The 21,491-nt window shown below is 42.9% G+C and overlaps 1 protein-coding gene across 4 annotated transcripts in view; it reads left to right on the top strand.

Annotated features, from left to right (window-relative positions):
* The first annotated feature begins 372 nt into the window (after positions 1 to 372).
* LOC141249100 (zinc-regulated GTPase metalloprotein activator 1-like) overlaps positions 373 to 21,491 on the top strand; it is a 123,560-nt gene continuing 102,441 nt past the window's right edge. For 2 of the 4 annotated variants that reach the window (XM_073669542.1, XM_073669596.1), the window contains exon 1: positions 651 to 800. The gene's annotated coding sequence lies outside the window, so the exon portion shown is untranslated. Of the gene's footprint in view, positions 506 to 588; positions 801 to 21,491 lie in introns of those variants that run through there. The other 2 variants (XM_073669564.1, XM_073669581.1) reach the window with 2 other exon arrangements.

Here is a 21,491-nt window from a genome sequence, read left to right on the forward strand (position 1 = left end):
AGCTGTGGTGTTGCGCCCCTGGTCGCCTATTTTAGCGGAGCTGGAAGAAACTGGGGTGAAAATGACAAAAGTCGTAAACTTTTTTTTCACAACTTCAAATTGCACCAAAATATTGGGAATTTTTAAAGTGATTCACATCAGTCATGCCACATTCACACGTTCAGTATTTGGTGAGTTTTTTACATCAGTATTTATAAGCCAAAACCAGGAGTGGAACAATCAGAGGAAAAGTATAATAGAAACATGTCACCACTTCTGGTACAAAAACTGAGGTAAAAAACTGATCAAATACTGAACGTGTGACTGTGGCCTCATTCTGGCCAAATTTTTAATGAAGTGCAAAAAAAAAAAAATAAAAAAAATAAAAAGATGTCTGAATAAGACCTTAGAGAAAGATTCTGCCTCTGTTATACTTTATATCTCTGAGCTATCAGGGCTTCACCACTATGATGTAATCACAGCCACACCAGAAGTTCTCCTCTCCCAGCTGAAATTACCTAGAATGGTGAGTAGTCCCTGTACCCTCAGGGTGAGGAGATGATGGGAGTTGTCACTGCACATGTAATGGGGACGTTTTCTATCCACACACTGGAGGGATCCAGTATTGAGAGAAGACGTGCAGTCTGCAGTACACAGCACTGTACACGGAGCCGCTCTGCGAACGGCCGCCATTACACAGCGCGCGCTGCAGCGCCTCAGGTCGGTGTTTCTGGGGGAAGCATGTAGCGGTTGCACCGGAAGACGCTGAGTGCCGTGGCTGCACGGCTCGGGTTGTTGTAGCAGTGCTCCTGTGCGGTGATGTATGAGACAATTTGTAGAATCGCTTCTTATAGCTGCGCTGCGTTATCCCCTAATATTCCTGGTCTCTGGACTGGTTACCATGGCAATAAAGAAGCAGCCCCCTATAGACTAGAGACTTTTGTATACTTACCACCTACCTGTATGTTACTGAGAGGGGCCCCAATGTGTGCTATATATATATATATATATATATATATATATATATATATATATATATATATATATACTCTGTTATAAATACAGGAAGCCATAGCCACATATAGGGGGCTTACTATCTGATCAGTGGACTGCAGGGACCCCCACTTCATTCATTCTTATGGGGGTGGTAAAGGCCAGCCGAGCGCCATCTCCGGCATTCCCATTAATAATGAATGGAGTGGTAGTTCGCACGATCAACCACCGCTCCTTTCTCATGCAGCTCCTCAGATCTCCAGTTCTTGGCATTGATGGGGGTCCCAACCATTGGAAAGTTATCCCGGTTTATCCCATGGAGAGGGGATAACTGCCACGTTTGAGAACACCCCTTTAACTAACAATTCCATAAGCCACTGCTTATAACGTGAGTAGGTTCTCAGGCAGTGTAGTAATTTCGGGGGTGTAGCTAGAAGGGGACAACCTTGGCTTGTGTACCAGGTGCTGAGTGCCAGAGGAAGAACCTCGTGTGAATGATGGCTGATCATGCGCACTGCAGCTCCATTAGATCAGCCAAACACCGCCTCTGGTGGTCTCACTAACAATGAATGGAACGTCCATGCCTATGATCATCCTCCGCTCCATTCACAGAGCCCTAGTTCTCAGGATCGGTGGGTGTCTCAGCAGTCCGACCCCCAGCGATTGAGACATTATCCTTTATCCAATGGATTGGGGATAACTTCCAAACTTGATAGCACCCCTTTATATTTAGCAATTCCATAAGCTACTGCTTAGAAATTGAACAGGTTCTCAGCCAATATAGACATTGTAGGCACATAAATAAGAGTGGCAACCTGGGCATGTGTCCCAGGCGCTGATTGCTAGGGGAGGGGAAGGGGCAGTAACAAGTTACTTTATCTCAGCCACGGTAGTAAGATTTAGGGGATGGGAGCCATGACTAATCTGCTTTCATTGCTGAATTCTGATTTCATCGGGGTAAAATAAAACATTAATCATTGTCTATAAAAGGGGTATTCCCAACATTTAACGTCCTAAGGCTATGTGCCCACGTAGCGTTTTTCAAGCGTATATGCTGCGGAATTTCCGCAGCGTAAACGCTTGTGAAACACTTGGTTATCCGCCCCCCATGGTCCCCAAGGGGATTCCGCAAGTTCTATGCCCATGCTGCGGATTTTTCCGCAGCGCTTTTGATGTCCATTAATTTTGCGTTTCCGCAAGCGGAATTGCCTTTTGCAATGCACTAAAAAACGCAAGGCATGAGGAAAACGCACGATAAATGCACGATAAACGCGTGCGGAATTCCGCATGCGTTTTTCCGGGAGAGGACTTGCAGAAATGAAGCAGAAATTTACTGTGTAACTCTCCTTGGTGAAGATTATAGTGTAGAATAAAAAGAGCAAGGAAAGAAAGGAATGATAAATTTGTCAGTTTCTGACATAAGTGCTTCTCAAAAAATAAAGTGGCTTAAAGCGGTTGTCCAAAGCCCATAATACCCTTTATAAATATCTGTCTTAAAACACTTATCCACTTTTGTAATTTGCTTTATTGTAAAGTACCCTACCAATCTCCCTATACATCTATTCCCTATGTATGCTATTTTTTACTTTACTTCCTGTGACGTATCGTTTGAGGGGAGTCTGGAATGAGATGTCATCAGGGGTATGGCCCAGCAGTCACTTTTCACCCCTCTTGGAACAGGACATAATCAGGGGCGGTGCTGTAGTCACTTACCAAAGCTTCTTTCATCATCCCTTCTGATGACATCAATAGCGCTGATAGAAGCTGTGGCGAAGGTGGGCACAGCGCCGTCACACTCTGTCTGTCACCACAGGCTCACAGCTTGTTTCTCTGAAAAGTATATCATCACGGCGGACGATAGTAGCAGGGTGAGTGATATCGGCTCCAATTCCTTATGACTATTCATTTCAGGGCAATTATAGTGCGCTATTATCATGCAGTTTGCTTTTATCACTCCCCTGACATGAATCGTCATCAGGGAACAGCGCTTTTATCACTCACCCTGCTTCTGTTACCTCCCTGAAACAAATCATCAGGGGTTGGTGATAAAACCTATGCGGGTGAAAGCAAAGCCGTTTCCTGATGATGATTTGTTTCCAAGTGGTGATAGAAGCTGTGGGGCGGCGCTGCTGTCACTCACCCTGCTTCTATCACCATCCTGAAACTATTCGTCATCAGGGGGCGGCACTGGTGTCACTCACCCTACTTCTATCACTGCCCCCTGATGACTTCTTATTTTAGAGAAGCAAACTGCAGGCTGGATGTGGCAGAAGAAATGTACTGGCACTGTGCTCACATCTTCCACAGTTTCTATCAGCACTATTGGTACCGATGTCATCAGAGGGTGGTCATGAAAGAAGCTGTGGTAAGTGACTGGATCACCGTCCCCCCGATTATGTCCTGGTTCAACGGGGAAAGGGGGAAGCGGGGTCTGATAGAAGCTGCAGTGAAGTTACTGCATGGGCATCCTCCCATGACTTACCATTTGAGATTCCCCGCAACTGAAACATCACAGAAAGTAAAGTAAAAAAAAAGAAGAAAAACATACAGGGATTAGCTGTATAAAAGTGATTAGGGGTGAAAAATAGATATTTATAGAGGCCATTTTATGTATTGGACAACCTCTTTAAATACGTCATAAATATTCCTTTCTGTCCAAATGCCATTTATTTTGATGCATTTTTTTCAGAGAAGTGGTGTAAATAAATTGCTCAATCTCTCCCAATATATTAGTGAGGGAGATTTGTCAAAACTGGTGCAAACATAACTAAGGATAAAAACAAAATGAGCAAATATCTTGCAGTAAGTAAATAGTAATAGTATATATAAATAACATAGGGTACTTAGTTAACACTATTTTTTTTTTTTTATCAGAAGAGCGCAAAAGCCATCCCTCCGTGACGAGGTGTACCCACTCAGTCCTTCCCTTCATTGCACCCATGACACCACTATGGGAGAATAGACTAGAGTAGACCTAATATTTAATACCCAATAATTCAATACCCAAATAATACTGCCTTAAAATGCATAAATAGTACTTCTACGCTGATACAGTGAGAAATCACTCCTGCTACTGCTTTATACAGCCTACATAATATGTAGTATCCAAATAAAGGTCCCACATAATACTGCCATCACTGCCTAAGTTACCACTGTACAGTGCTGCATTCAGGTTATTTCAGTACTGTAAGTTGTAAAGGTATTCAGGGTTGCCAACCTGATTTTTTTTCTGCACTTTCATTAGAATATCATATTAAAAGTTTGGGGGCGCATTTCATATTGATGACCTATCGGATTGGTAGGGGTCAGACAATCGACTCTTACACTGATGAGCTATTTTTTGTTCTGGCAGTGGCCGGATGTATACATTAAATGGAGATGCACAGAACAGCACTGTTCAATGTGTAGTAGCCACTGCCGAATACTGCAGATCAGCTTCTATTGAAGAAAATGAGAGCTGTGCTGCAGGTCTCTACAATGGTCACTGCACAGTGAATGGCGCTGTGCTGTTGAGCACTGTTTATCATGCACATCTGGCTGCTGCTTAAGCTAATTACAGCTGGTCGTTGGGGGTGCCAGGTATCAGACCACTGCCAATCTGATATTGATGGTGGTTAGTGAAGGGACTGTATTAAACACTAAATTAATAATCATGTCTACTTTCTTTTAGTAACCAAGTCACGGTTATCTGCGTTCTTCGTCTGGTATTGCATCTTAATAGATGAATATTGTCGGATAGTACTTGTAAAAAGAAGCAGTTTTGCAACTTGCTGCTTATTAAAATTTGCAGATGTTCTTGATTAACACTTTTGTTTTGCAGCTCCTTGCTTGGGAAGACCAATCACTGCTGCTGTCTAACTTGTAAGCACTGCATTGAAGCTGAGCAGAATTAGGAGGTAACTCCTCGCCCCAGCGATCCTGGCCAGCTTCAAAACAGTTCTTACAAGCTCAGTAGTAAAGAGCTTGTAAGTACTGCATACGTTTTATCTTCTAGCAGCGGTAGTTGGTCTCCAGGGAAAAGAGCTATAACTAAAGAAAAGTGCTTAACACCTTCACGACCTTTGACTTATAAGTACATCAAAGGTAGTGTGCCTGCCTTTGATGCGGGCTCTGATGCTGAGCCTGCATGTTTCCCCACACTTGATGGCTGATTTAAACAGACATCAAGTGCCTCTTACAGCCGTGGGTGGATCCAGAAGGACTGCTGTGTATAGCACAGGTTATCGGAAGATCACAGCTTCAAGTCTCTTAAGGGGATTATTGAAGCCAGTAAAAAGTAAAAAAAAACAAAAAAACACAAAAGTTTAAATCATCCCCCTTTTGCCCCATTGAAAATAATAATAATAAAAAAATACACATATTTGTTATAACTGTATTCAGAAATGTCCGATCTATCAAAATCTAAAAACAATCTGATCGGTAAACCTCATAACGGAAAAAAAATGAAACGCCAGAATTATTATTTTTTTGCCACCACAACATTGCAATAAAATACAATAAGAGGTGAGCAAAACATCGTATTTACCCCTTAAAGTATCAATAAAAACATGATCTCAGGGTGCAAAAAATATGCCCTCACCTGGCCCCAGATCCCGAAAAATGAAAACGCTAATGGTGTCGGAAAATGGTGACTTAGGCTACCATATTTTTTGGACTATAAGACACACCTAGGTTTTAGAGTAGGAAAAAAAAAAAATTTAAGCCAAAAATGTGTTCATGATGCACTTTTAAGGGGGAGGGGGTCTTCTGCTGACACTGGTATAGGGGTAATGTCCCCCAATTCTGACTATATCCCCCATCCCCATCCTGGTGTGCCTGGCGTCTCTCCATCCTGGTGTGCCTGGCGTCCCTCCATCCTTATCCTGGTGTGCCTGGCGTCCCTCCATCCTTATCCTGGTGTGCCTGGCGTCCCTCCATCCTTATCCTGGTGTGCCTGGCGTCCCTCCATCCTTATCCTGGTGTGCATGGTCCCCCTAATCCCCATCAGGCTGCACATAAAAAAAAAAAAAAAATAAATAAACACTCCTACTCACCTTTCGTCTCTCCTCCAGCGCTGCGGCCTGTCTGCTCGCACTGATCTCTCCATGTGAGCCGCGCATGACGTTACTGCCATGCGCGGCTCACAAGGAGAGATCAGCTGCCAGAAGTCGCTGCTCTCCACGCCGGGATTGTGTGCGCGGAGAGCAGTGACTTCACTCTCCTCCATAGCCGGCACACAGCGTAGCCACGCTGCGGCTCCTGCTGCTGCCGGGCTATCGCGTGTGCCCGCTTATTAAACGGCATGAATATTCACCCCCTCTCCACGCCCATGAGTGTGGAGAGAGGTTGAATATTCATGCCCTTTAACAGCAGGCACAGGCCATTCCGGCAGCAGTAGGAGCCGCGCTGCAGCTACACTGTGTGCTGTTATTAAGGAGCATGAATATTCAGTGCTCCCCATGGCCCATGGGCGTGGGGAGCAGTGAATATTCATTTTCTTTAGCTGCGGGGACAGTGTAGGCTGCAGCGGGCGGCTGCTGCCTCCTGTGCCCCGCTCCTCCACTGCTACCGCTCCGCTACCACACCCCACATATATATACACCCCCCCAACATTCGGACTATAAGACGTACCCCCCATTTTCCTCCAAAATTTTGGAGGAAAAAAGTGCGTCTTATAGTCCGAAAAATACAGCATGTGCCCACGATGCAGAAATGAAGCGGAAAATTTCCGCTTCATTTCTGCATGTCCTTGCCAGTAAAAACGCGTGCGGATTTTAACACGGGTTTTTGACATATGGAATTGCCATGCGTTTTTCTAATGCATTGAGTAGGAAATTCCGCATGCGTAAATGCACAAATAATGGACATGCTGCGGATTTTTCCACACATAAAATCCGCTGCGGAAAATTCTGCAGCATGTGCACAGAACATGCGTATTGTCATTGGGGACTATGGGGCACGTATTACCAAGCGTTTTTCAAACGTTTCCGCAGCAGAAATTCCGCAGCAAAAAACGCTTGAAAAACGCATCGTGGGCACGCAGCCTTAAGCAAAAAAATATTCTTACAATTTTGGGATTTTTTTTCACTGCTTAACCCCTTTACAACCCAAGGTGGTTTGCACATCAATGACCAGGCCAATTTTTATAATTCTGACCACTGTCACTTTATGAGGTAATTACTCTGGAACGCTTCAACGGATCCCCCTGATTCTGAGATTGTTTTTTCGTGACATATTGTACTTCATGATTGTGGTAAAATTTCTTCGATATCACTTGCGTTTATTTGTGAAAAAAACGGAAATTTGGCAAAATTTGGCAAAATAGTTAATAAATAACATTTCCCACATGTCTACTTTACATCAGCATAATTTTGGAACCAAAATTTTTGTTTATTGGGGAGCTATAAGAGTTAAAAGTTGACCAGCGATTTCTCATTTTTCCAACAAAATTTACAAAACCATTTTTAAAGTCACTTTGAGAGGTCTTTATGACAGAAAATACCCAAAAGTGACACCATTCTAAAAACTGCACCCCTCAAGGTGCTCAAAACCACATTCAAGAAGTTTATAAACCCTTCAGGTGCTTCACAGGAATTTTTGGAATGTGGAAGAAAAAAATGAACATTTAACTTTTTTCACAAAAATGTTACTTTAGACCCAATTTTTTTTTATTTACGCAGAGGTAACAGGAAAAAATGGACCCCAAAATTTGTTGTGCAGTTTCTCCTGAGTAAGCAGATACCCCATATGTGAGGGAAAACCACTGTTTGGGCGCACGGCAGGGTTTGAAAGGGAAGGAGCGCCATTTTACTTTTTGAATGTAAAATTTGCTTGAATAATTAGCGGATGCCATGTTGCATTTGGGGAGCCCCTGATGTGCCTAAACAGTGGAAACCCCCCACAAGTGACACCGTTTTGGAAACTAGACCCCTCAGGGAACTTATCTAGATGTGTGGTGAGCACCTTGAACCCCCAAGTCCTTTACAGAAGTTTATAACATGGAGCCGTGAAAATAAAAAAAATCAAACTTTTTCCACAAAAATGATGTTTTAGCCCCAATTTTTTTATTTTCACAAGGGTAAGAGGAGAAAATGGACCCCAAAAACTTTTGTGCAATTTCTCCTGAGTACGCCATTACCCCATGTGTGGGGAAAATACAGTGTTTGGGCGCACGGCAGAGTTCAGAAGGGAAGGAGCACTGTGTGACTTTTTAAACGCAAAATCGGCTGGAATCGAGAGCGGACGCCATGTCGCGTTTGGAGAGCCCCTGATGTGCCTAAATAGTTGAAACCCCCCACAAGGGACCCCATTTTGGAAACTACACACTTCAAGGATTTTATCAAGGGGTATAGTGAACATTTTGAACCCAGAGGTACGACACAGAATTTGATGACATTAGGTCATCATATTGAATAAGTTGTCATTAGTCTTGAGCGCAAGTGCTCACTACTTGAGTTTGCATCGGGTACTCAGGTATGCACCATGTATCACGGGTGCTCAAGTGAAATGCTCGAGTCTCCGCCCGCATGTTTCACGGTTATTAGACACCCCCAAAAAAACGTGGGGATCGCTCGTGCATGGCAGGCAATCCCCGTGAGGTTTTTTTGGCCGCGAAGCATATGGGGCGGAGACTCGAGCTCCCGCCATACTCAATGCATACCCGAGCACCCGATGCAAACTCAAGTAGCGAGCACTTGCGTTCAACACTAGTTGCCATATCGTGATCTTCTTTTTTTTTTTTTTTTAAATTTTGAAAAAAAAAAAAACAACCCCAACCCTAACCCCAACCCTAACATTAGCACAACCCTAACCCCAACCCCAGCCCTAGCGTTTATTTTTTACGCCGTTCCTAGTGCGGTATAAGTGATTAGACGACCTTATTCTTCGGGTCGGTGCGACTACAGAGATACCAGAATCATATCGGGTTTTTATGATTGACAGCTGTCACACACTAAAAGACACATATTTTGTAAAATCTAGTTTTTGCATCACCATATTTTGAGAGCTATAATTTTTCCATATTTTGGCAGACAGTCATGTGACGGCTTGTTTTTTGCGGAATGAGTTGACGTTTTTATTGGTGCCATTTTCGGGCACGTGACATTTTTTGATCACTTTCTATTCCAGCTTTTGGGAGGCAGAATAAACAAAAAACAACAATTCAGGAATTTTTTATTTTTTTTTATTCTACTCCGCATGTGGTAAAATTGATAAGGTAGCTTTATTCTTCGGGTCAGTACGTTTACAGCGGTACCACATTTATATTGTTTTTCTATATTTTGGCGTTTTTACACAATAAAAGCTATTTTATAGAAAAAAAAAATTATTTTGCATCGCTTAATTCTGAGAGCTATAACTTTTTGATTTTTCGGATGATGGAGCTGTATGGCGGCTTGTTTTTTGCGGGACAAGATGACGTTTTCAGCGGTACCATTTTTATTTATATTCGTCTTTTCGATCGCGTGTTATTCCATTTTTTGTTTGGCGGTATGATGATAAAGCATTGTTTTTTTTTTTTGTTTTTTTTTTTACCGTGTTCACTGAAGGGGTTAACTAGTGAGACAGTTTTATAGGTCAGGTCATTACGGACGCGGCAATACCAAATATGTATACTTTTATTGTTTTTTTTTTTTTCCATAAAAATATTTATTGATGGGTACATTATATTTTTATTTTTGGTGGATTTTTTTTTTTTTTTTTTTTTTTTAAATATTTTTACAATTTATTTTTATTTATTTTTTAAACTTTTTTACTTTGTCCCACTCTGGGACTTTCAATTTTTTTTTATTCTGATCGCCTGCATAGCATAGGGTTGGAGCACCATACCTGTGCCATGCAGGCAGTCAGCGCTGCACAGTGAGAAGATTGTTTGGTCATGTACTGCGCATGACCAAACAATCTTCCTGCTGTCTGGTGACCCGGATGTTGTCATGACGACATTGGGTCGTCATGGCAACACCCGGGAAACCGCGGCAGACAGCGCTGGAGGCCGGAAGAGGAGGTGAGTATTGTGATCACCTCCCATTAGCCACCGCAATGCTGCGATCGACTTCGATCGCAGCATTGCGGGGGTTAATGTGCCGGGAGCGGTGCGGGACCGCTCCCTGCACATAGTACCGGGTGTCAGCTGTGACAATCAGCTGACACCCGGCGGCGATCGCGCCCGCGATGACGTACTAATACGGGTCAGGCTCTTAAGTCCCAGGGCACAGACGCGTATTAGTACGTCATGGACTTTAAAGGGGTTAAATTAAAAAAAAAAAAAAAAAACTATACATGTTTGGTTTCTGCATAATTGTACTGACCTGGAGAATCATATTGGCAGGTCAGTTTTACCATATAGTGAACATGGTAAATAAAACAAACCCAAAAAACAATTGTGGAATTGCACTTTTTTTTCCAATTTCATCGCATTTGAATTTTTTTTTTCCTGTTTTCCAGTACGCTATATTGTAAAATCAATGGTGTCATTCACAAGTACAACTCATCCTGCAAATAACAAACCCTCATACGTCTATATTGACAGAAAAATAAAAAATGTATGTCTCTGGGAAGAAGGGGAGGAAAAAAAACGAAAGATCAAAAACGTAAAATCGCAAGACCATAAAGTAGTTAATATCTCAAGAAGGGCTGAAAATTGCAAAATAGCTTGTATTTACAAGCTCTATCTGACAAAATATCCATATTCATCAAGATGAGAATAACCCTTTAACGCCAAGTGCTACCGTTGTGTTTTTTCCTTTTATTTTTTTACCTAAAAATGACATAATTTTATATCTGGTAAAAATTGCAACAATCTTCTAGGATGGTATATTAAACATTAGGAACACCCAAGTACAATATTTGATGAAACCTTTAGGTTTCTAGTAATCTTACTTTGATGACAGCGGATGTCATTTGATATGTCAGATAACAAAAAAACATCTGCCTTGTTGTCATGTTAACCACCTTGACGAGAGGCACATTGACCGGACCACAAGCCAGGGTGTGCCTTCTTGGCACAAGATTTGTTTTTATGAGTAATTTCTGTTCTAGCATGCCTATCACATTTTTTTTATCTGTTGTAAAGAAGTGCTACCTTTTGGTGTAATCCTTACCCATGTAACTGTGTTTGCCCATAAACAGCTTTAATGCCAGTCACAGTTCCCCCAGTAATGCCACCAGTCACAATACTCCTGTTAATACTCTCCCTAAATGGCAACAGTGACGGTATCGCCTTCATTAAAGGGGTTTTCGCTAAAATGGCAAGTTATCCACTTTCAATGAATGGATCAGAGGCTGGACATGCGCACCTCCGTTCCATTCAAGGCAGAGTTGTGTAAATCCCAGTTTTGGGGTTACGAACTTCCATTCTCAAGATCAATGGGTGTCCCAGTGTTCGGACCCCCAATGATGGGGGTTAACTTTTGTAATTTAGGGAAATCCCCTTTAACATTCCACAAGGATCTCTATAACATACAGTGGGTACGCAAAGTATTCAGACCCCTTTAAATTTTTCACTCTTTGTTTCATTGCAGCCATTTTGTAAATTCTAAAAAGTTCATTTTTTTTCTCATTAATATACACTCTGCACCCCATCTTGACTGAAAAAAAAAACAGATGTAGAAATTTTTGCAAATTTATTAAAAAAGGAAAACTGAAATATCACATGGTCATAAGTATTCAGACCCTTTGCTCAGACACTCATATTTAAGTCACATGCTGTCCGTTTCCTTGTGATCCTCCTTGAGATGGTTCTACTACTTCATTGGAGTCCAGCTGTGTTTAATTAAACTAATAGGACTTGATTTGGAAAGGCACACACCTGTCTATATAAGACCTCACAGCTCACAGTGCATGCCAGAACAAATGAGAATCATGAGCTCAGAGGAACTGCCCAAGGAGCTCAGAGACAGAATTGTGGCAAGGCACAGATCTGGCCAAGGTTACAAAAGAATTTCTGCATTACTCAAGGTTCCTAAGAGCACAGTGGCCTCCATAATCCTTAAATGGAAGAAGTTTGGGCAGAAGTGTTCCTAGACCTGGCCGTCCAGCCAAACTGAGCAATCATGGGAGAAGAGCCTTGATGAGAGAGGTATAGAAGAACCCCAAGATCACTGTGGCTGAGCTCCAGAGATGCAGTAGGGAGATGGGAGAAAGTTCAACAAAGTCAACTATCACTGCAGACCTCCACCAGTCGGGCCTTTATGGCAGAGCTGCAGGGACAGGACCACTGATTGCAATTGAAAGAAACATGAATGCGGCCAAGTACAGAGATATCCTGCATGAAAACCTCTTCCAGAGTGCTCTGCACCTCAGACTTGGCCGAAGGTTCACCTTCCAACAAGACAATGACCCTAAGCACACAGCTAAAATAACAAAGGAGTGGCTTCAGAACAACTCTGTGACCATTCTTGACTGGCCCAGCCAGAGCCCTGACCTAAACCCAATTGAGCATCTCTGGAGAGACCTGAAAATGGCTGTCCACCAACGTTCACCATCCAACCTGACGGAACTGGAGAGGATCTGCAAGGAAAAATGGCCGAGGATCCCCAAATCCAGGTGTGAAAAACTTGTTGCATCATTCCCAAGAAGACTCATGGCTGTACTAGCTCTAAAGGGTGCTTCTACTCAATACTGAGCAAAAGGTCTGAATACTTATGACCATGTGATATTTCAGTTTTTCTCTTTTAATAATTTGGCAACAATTTCTACATTTCTGTTTTTTTTCAGTCAAGATGGGGTGCAGAGTGTACTTTAATGAGAAAAAAATGAACTTTTTAGAATTTACCAAATGGCTGCAATGAAACAAAGAGTGAAAAATTTAAAGGGGCCTCAATACTTTCCATACCCACTGTATTTGGCAACAAATCTTTTTAAGTCTTGAAAGTTGCTAGCCTGGACCTTCATGGACTGGACTTTTTTTTTCTAGGGCATCACATAAATGCTCAGTCAGACTGAGAGATGGGAAATTCGGAGGGCAAGTCAATACCTGGAACTGCAAGCATTCTAGTTGCAGTGTGGCAGTTTGGATTATTCCTTTGTAATAGCTCGCTGCCATGTAGGGGTGTACTTGATCTTCAACAATGTATGGGTACTGTAGGTCCACATTAATACCAGTACTTGTTTTGTAGCAGAGCATTGTAACATCTAACTCAAAATAACCCTTTTACATAACAGATAATCTTTAATAATCACAACATGACACATATAACCTGAAAAAGGTGCCCAAAAAAAAGTGACTTAGTGCTTGTAGTTATATTGATACTAACCGTATGCGGTTCCTTCCCCCACACCTCCACCAGTGGCAATAGACATGATTTTTTTTGCCACTTGATATACAAAATCTTAGTGTGAGGTTTAGACACAGAAAAAAACTTTAAATGCATAAATCACTTATTTAAAAACAGCAGGAAAATGCAGTTGGGGGATACATATCCGATGCTAATAGGTCCTACTAATTTTATCCCCCATGCCAACACAAACAAACATATCGGGTGCAGCCCACAAGATAAGCTAAGACACTATTCACACATCCCACTTTAGATGCAGAAACCCTGTGGTTCCCTATCCTGATGGAACCACAGTTATTTAGAATGGCAGGCAGATGTCAGCGTCATGTCTGCCATAACATAATAGCCACATAATATATAGTGAATTAGAAAATAAACTTATCTTTGCAAAGATATTGGGCTGCCCTCAGTACTTCTCAACGCGTTTCCCCGTTAGTGGTTGGTTCATCAGGAGAAGATCCAGTCATCCTGCAGAGAGCTATACTCATTCAATACATCCCCTTCTATATCAAGGCTCTCCACACCAAACCGTGATAATATTACTTCCCTAAAACAGGGTCAATTCATCTTGCTGCGCCAGTGTGATCTCCTGTCTATTAATCACACTGCGCCTGCGTTAATCAGGATCCAGCCACTAGAGGTATCTTACTGCCAACTGCGCATGTTAGTTCCTCCTCCCAAAGCCCTGGGGGCTATCAAGTCCCATATATTACACAGCTCACGCAGTCTCCCATCGCTGAGCTGATCTGCGCCTGCGCTGACTGCGATCTCACCACTGGGGGTGTTGTCGCACATACCGTGCATGTCCGCACCTCCTATTGGGACTTGGGAGCTATCGCACACAGTGGTTCCCACACTGCTATCGCGCATGCGTGAGGACAATTCTCGGGCATCATATTGGGCCAGCGCTTAACATATGACACCGCGCCGCCCTTACTTCACACTGCGCACGCGCAGCTTACAGTATCACTTGCGGTCTAGTCCTAGCGTCCACTATACCTATGTTTTTCTTAATCTCCCAAGTGCTCCTCCCCTTGGCAACGCCCAGCCGTGCCAAAGGTCTCGCAACTACATGTCCCCCTCAACTGTACCTATAATGAGGGGGTAGGTACTAGCCAAGTCCGGAATATTCCCCTCTAGCTCACCAGTATTGAAGCATTTTCAGTGTGTGGCTGCCATCCTTGTTTATACCAAGGATATAGATATCTTTAAGAAAGACACGCCACTTGAATAAGGTGTTTTTGCCTTATAGTGCATAAATCAATATGTCCCTAGTACCAGAAAGGGACACCATGGTTGGGGATGGTTCTATGTGTCCTGGCCCAATATGATGATGCCCGAGAATTGTCCTCACGCATGCGCGATAGCAGTGTGGGAACCACTGTGTGCGATAGCTCCCAAGTCCCAATAGGAGGTGCGGACATGCACGGTATGTGCGACAACACCCCCAGTGGTGAGATCGCAGTCAGCGCAGGCACAGATCAGCTCAGCGATGGGAGACTGCGTGAGCTGTGTAATATATGGGACTTGATAGCCCCCAGGGCTTTGGGAGGAGGAACTAACATGCGCAGTTGGCAGTAAGATACCTCTAGTGGCTGGATCCTGATTAACGCAGGCGCAGTGTGATTAATAGACAGGAGATCACACTGGCGCAGCAAGATGAATTGACCCTGTTTTAGGGAAGTAATATTATCACGGTTTGGTGTGGAGAGCCTTTATATAGAAGGGGATGTATTGAATGAGTATAGCTCTCTGCAGGATGACTGGATCTTCTCCTGATGAACCAACCACTAACGGGGAAACGCGTTGAGAAGTACTGAGGGCAGCCCAATATCTTTGCAAAGATAAGTTTATTTTCTAATTCACTATATATTATGTGGCTATTATGTTATGGCTGACATCTGCCTGCCATTCTAAATAACTGTGGTTCCATCAGGATAGGGAACCACAGGGTTTCTGCATCTAAAGTGGGATGTGTGAATAGTGTCTTAGCTTATCTTGTGGGCTGCACCCCTGATATGTATGTTTGTGTTGGCATGGGGGATAACATTAGTAGGACCTATTAGCATCGGATATGTATCCCCCCAACTGCATTTTCCTGCTGTTTTTAAATAAGTGATTTATGCATTTAAAGTTTTTTTCTGTGTCCAAACCTCACACTAAGATTTTGTATATCAAGTGGCAAAAAAAATCATGTCTATTGCCACTGGTGGAGGTGTGGGGGAAGGAACCGCATAGGGTTAGTATCAATATAACTACATGCACTACGTCACTTTTTTATGGGCACCTTTTTCAGGTTATATGTGTCATGTTGTGATTATTAAAGATTATCTGTTATGTAAAAGGGTTATTTTGCATTAGATGTTAAATTATTTTCCCTTTATTTCTTTCAATCAAGAACGTATGATCTGTAGCAGAGCATTGCCCAGAATATCACACTACCTCTGCTTGGTTGCCTTCTCATATTGCAATGAGGTACCATCACTTCTTGAAGTAAATGATGCACACGCACCAATGTGTCCACATTATGTAAAACTTTAATTCTACGGACAAAGCTGCATCCATTGCTTAATGGTCCAATTTTGATGCTCTTGTACCTATTGTAGGTACTGTGGCCAGTAGATGAGGTCATCGTGGCACTCTGACCAGTCTTAGCATAGTCCCATATGCACCAGGCTGTCATTATTTGTGTCCTCTTACACCTTTCTATTAATCACTATTAAAGGGAAATTGTCAGTAGTATCAACCCTCCTAAACTGTCTGTTATGAACATGTTCACACTCACACCAGGGAAACGCCGCATGTACACCCAACTGGTCCCTGTACAGACCAGAAAGGCCCTAGCTGCACACCCTCTCTGACATGGCTCCCTAAAAGGCCATCGAGGGGTTTCTCGTACTTTACTGAGGAACCAGTGGAGAGGCTGTAAGACACTACCTTTTGGTTGTGTTAGGAAAAATACAATAACCCAAAGTGCTTAAAGGAAAAGGTGCTGGGAAGGAAAGCAAACCAACTGGCAGCAAGAATACAACTGGACTTTACCCAGCAAGGTAAACACCTAAGAAAAAGAGTTGGAACTCCCAAGTATACATTCACCAGGAAATATAGCCTGCAAGGAAGTGTAGAGAAGGGGTACTATATAAAGCCGCATCCAGAACGTGATAGGGCAAACCAAAATGGAAAAATGGAAAGGAGCAAACCAAGAAGGGAGAATAAAGACAAAGAAAGAAACAGCATTTGGACTGAGAAGGAAAAGAGCCATAGCTCAACAGGCCGAAGAACTGGCCACGAAGCAACAAGTCACCAGATCAAATCCTCAAACTGAGCCATGACACAGTCTATATGAGCTTGTAGGTCATAGGAAGCTGAATAAAATTATACCTTAATATCTGCGATCCGATGTCTTATTCCAGAGAAATCCACATTTTTATTATATGTAAATGAGCCTTTAAAGGGAATCTGTTACCCCCTGGGACATATCTGACCTACTAATATGGGCATACAGGTGATAGAAATGTTAAACCAGTCCTACCTGTATGCCTCATATTAGTGGTCTTGTTGTTATGAAATTGTCTTTTATTTCATTATGCTAATGATTTCTTCCAGGCCCGGGGCATATGAGGTCCGGAAGAAATCCCCACCTCCTCTCTTCATTATAATGCCAGAACCCTCCCCTGCACATCACAGTGCCCTGTGACGTGCAGTTGCGGCGCTGTAATCCCGCGCCTGCGCTCTGGACTCCCTCTATGATCCGTACCTTTTCCTGTCTTCTGCTGGAGGAAGTTGCAGTTACTCGCTGGCGCCTGCGCAGAAGATCACTGAATAGTGAATTCCAAAAGAGGTGCGGACCGTGAAGGGAGTGCAGGGCGCAGGCGTGGGATTACCGTTCCGCAACTGCACGTCGCAGAGCACTGTGAAATGCATGGGAGGGGGGTTGCATTATAGTGAAGAGAGGAGGTGGGGATTTCGGGGCCTGGAAGAAATCATTAACGTAAAGATATAAAAGACGATTTCACAGCAATAAGACCACTAATATGATGCATACAGGTAGGACTGGTTTAACATTTCTATCACCTGTATGTGCATATTAGTAGGTCATATATGTCCCAGGGGGTGACAGATTCCCTTTAAGAACTATGAGCTGGACACAGATCTGCATGAGAATTGGCCTCCACAGCTTATTTTACATTAAAGGAGGAGTTACCAGTGTCACCACTGACAGTCTGATCTCACTGCAGATCTGTGTGTTTTAAATAGCACAGTATAGCAGAGCTGAATTTTGTTTCATTATAAACACATTTTAAGAAGTAGCTGTCCTCTCATAGTGCTTCATCTTCCTTTGCGAATACATTTGAACACTGCGCGCCGGGATTGGGGCAGAGAAAGCCCTTGTCAGCCCCTGCCCCGACGTGCAGCTGCGTCATGAGGTCAGCACTCTGCTAATTTCATTACACCGCTCCTGGCGCCGGGCACAGGCTGCACAGATAGAGGAGACGTCAGGCACTGGTAAGCGTTGAAAAAAAGAGAAAAAACAGGTCACCCTCTGTGAAGTCGATGGATCCAGGAGCACGCAGTCAGCGGTCTGCCGGCGCTTAGCAATGTAGATTGAAAGCTCGAAATGACTCAGCTCACCGGAAATCGTCGTATAAAATCAAAAAATTTTTTTATTTCTTACTTGGATAAAACATAGTGAAAATCACAATCCATACAGGGGTTACAGTATTTGCTGTTAAATTACCAGACGCGTTTCCAACATGATGTTCTTAAACTTGGTATGCATGTAAGTGCTCCATGGAGGAACCAAAGTTTAAATGTCATGTTATTTTAGATGAGGAGCCGGGGGGAGGGAAGGGTTGTGTTACTACAAGGGCACATAGTGTAACAATTTGGATCATTATGGGGCAATTAGGGGGGATTGTGAAAGGGGGCATAGTATAGCGAGAGACGCTTGGGGGAGATATGGAAAGGGGACATTATGGAAAGTGGTTATGTGCGGGATATTATGTGGAGAAAATATTTTCTAGAGGGGCAGTGTGGGGGGATATTATACAGGTGGGTAGTGTAGGGAGGGATATACAGATAGGCAGAGTGGGGATATTTTGGAGAAGGGCAGTGTGTGTGTGTGTGTGTGTGTGGTATTTTATAGAGGGGCAGTGTGGGGGAGCATGTAGTGACAGTAGTTCTTGCGCTGCATTCATGTACTGATGGTGTTTCTGGTGCTGCATTCATGTACTGATGGTGGCTTTGCATTCATGTGCTGACTGCGTTTATGGTGCTGTTTTCATGTACTGATTGTGTTTTTTGTGCTCTATTTATGAACTGATGGTAGTTCTGGTGCTTCATTGATGTAATTATGTTGGTTCTGATGCTGCATTCATGTACTGATGGTGGTTCTGGTGCAGCACTTATGTGCTGGCAGTGGTTCTGATCTTGTAGACATGTAGCAATCCATAACGTGTTTCATTTCTACGTTTAAAACTTAAAGTGTCAAAACTTAGAGATTTGAGATTATGAGGGATTTGGCGAGTTTCTGCTTAAAAAACTCAGTTTAAGTGTTCACGCTGATTTTTTTGCAGCAGTAACTGCGCAGAAACTCTCCAAATGCTTCTCAAATACTCAAAATTTGGTTTTGGAGATGTATTAATGCACTGATGATGATTTTGGTGATGTATTCATGTAACTACGCCTTCAAAAAAATTTTTGCGGCCCTTGGCTTTGTTTCAGTACGGCATTGTGGCCCTTGGCCCGAAAAATGTTGTGCACTCCTGCTCTAGAATAAGGCATCAGAATACAGAGATCAATGAATCATTTTATTCAGCTTCCCATGACCTACATGCCCATACAGTCGGCTTGTGAGGGTTGATCCTACTGACAGATTTTCTTTAACTCTGTACACATGAATTGACCAATTTATGCGCTAAGATTTCTCATTTATTTCTATTTTCTAGAGCAGTAATGCTACTCATATTTCATATATTTCATGATCACATACTTAGCGTTACAGTGTGCTGCTTTGTTTGTTAGTTGTATATGGAGGTAGCTGCTCCTAGTAAGCACCTGTTCACACCTTGTTTTGGAAGTGCTGGTCAGTCTGCCTCTTTTTCTATATATAAGCTTTGACTGAACACTCCGCCTCTATGCCACAGGCGATTTTAATTGCAGCAGGATCTTATTATCCCACACACAAGCAGACATAGTCTCTTAGAGAGGAGTTCACATTGATAGGGTATCCCACATACAAGCAGACATAGTCTCTTAGGGAGGTATTCACATTGATAGGGTCCTGTTATTTTGAAAGACGCCTTAACGTGGCTACCAGGTCCACATGAATTGGACAATTTATGCACTAAGATTTCTCATTTATTTCTATTTTCTACAGCAGTAATGCTATTCATAGTTCATATATTTCATGATCACATACTTAGTGTTAGTGTGCTGCTTTGTTATCTGTAGTGATTTGTGCTATGGCAACTCTTCTAAGGCTATGTGCCCACGATGCAGAAATGAAGCAGAAAATTTCTGCAGCATTTCTGCATCTCCCTGGCGGAAAAAATGCATGCAGATTGTGCATGCGTTTTTCCTGCAGAATACATGCGGATCCACATGCAGGTTCACATGCGTTTCCGCATGCAGATTGACAAGCGCTTTCCAGGCGATAGCATCACTTGGAAAGTGCTTGACAACTAGGTCACACTGTATAAATCCATGCAAACCGCATGGATTTATACAGTGTGAACCGTAAAAATTAAAACAAATAAAGCTATACTCACCCCCGAGGCCCCGGCGTGGCTGCAGCGCTGCTTCCTGGCTGGTTCCCGGCTGCCGGCATATCGCGAGACAGAGCGGTGAAGGGCCTGCGGTCACATGACTGTGACGTCACCGAAGGTCCTTCAGCGCTGCTGGCATTCAGAGAGAAGCCTCCGGACAGGTGAGTATAAACTTTATTTGTTGTTTTATTCTTTTTTTACAGGTACAATGGTACCCAGGTCTGGATGAGAGTCTCCTCTCCTCCAGAACTGGGTACCATCCGCACATAGAGACGCATAGAAGCCGCTTGTAAAAATGTACAGTCGCGGTTTCTGTGCGTCTCAATGCAAGTCAATGGCGGGAGTTCCGCTGCGCTTCCGCAAAATTAAATGACATGCTGCGGATTTTTGTACGCAGCATAAACGCTGCGGAAAAATCCGCAGCATGTGCATAGAACATGCGGAATCCCCTTGGGGACCATGGGGTGCGGATTACCTAGCGTTTTACAAGCGTTTCCGCTGCGGAAATTCCGCAGCATAAACGCTTGAAAAACGCTACGTGGGCACACAGCCTTAGGGACTGAAAGAGATACAGATAGGCTATGTTAACACATTGCATTTTTTTTCTGCAGCAAAACCTGATCTCTTGGCAGGAAAGAAGCTGCGTCAAAAACATTTTTTGGTGCGTTTTTAAGGATCCCAAAGTTCAGCTTTGCTTCCACTAGAGAAGCATGAACACAAGTCACCAATGCAAAACATATGTGAAACCATATTAACCAGAATTTCAAATGGAACAGTGGGGGGGAGTGAATTGTTCAGGAATAGTTTATCTAAGACACTGGCAGTTCATTGAGTTTGTTTGACACTATTTATTTACTATTTATGGTCTGCCATTGAGATGCTCAGGAATTGTTCAATGTCACACCTCCCTGGGCTACAGGTATTGTTAAGTCTCACACCTAGCTCAGACAATGTTTACACATCACTAATTTAATTAAACTATTCTAATCCAAGCTGCCATCTCAGGTGACCATAGACAAGATGGTAAATTCAGAAAAATAAATGAGTTTCACATACTGCTGTACTTGCTTTTTTTCACTAAAAAAAGCAGCAAAACCTGATAGCTATGTTCACACTAGGCTTTTTTTAGCGTTTTTTCACTACCCATTACTTTCAATGGTTAAAAAATGCTGAAAGAAGTGACCTGCTCTATTCTGCAAAAAACACGGAAAGCACAAAATACTGATCAAACAAAAACCAAGGTGTGTGCATAAGATTTCTGGAATCTCATAGACTTTGTTGGTACTGTAAAACGCAGCTGAAAATTTGCATTAAAAAAAGCCGAAAAAACGCAGCGTGTGAACATAGCCTTAGTTTTGGATGTCTATAACCCTTTACCTCCTTTTTACTGCTTAGACCACCTTTGGTAGGTAATAACCACGGCAAACTGGGAACTTCCCAGAAGACTTTCCCCTATGTTGGAGATGCTCTTATCTTATCTAACTGTCACAATTTGTCCCTT

Source organism: Phyllobates terribilis, unplaced genomic scaffold (genome assembly GCF_046119375.1).
Source record: "Phyllobates terribilis strain yellow unplaced genomic scaffold, ASM4611937v1 Scaffold_1__5_contigs__length_1240528914, whole genome shotgun sequence".
Taxonomy (NCBI): domain Eukaryota; kingdom Metazoa; phylum Chordata; class Amphibia; order Anura; family Dendrobatidae; genus Phyllobates; species Phyllobates terribilis.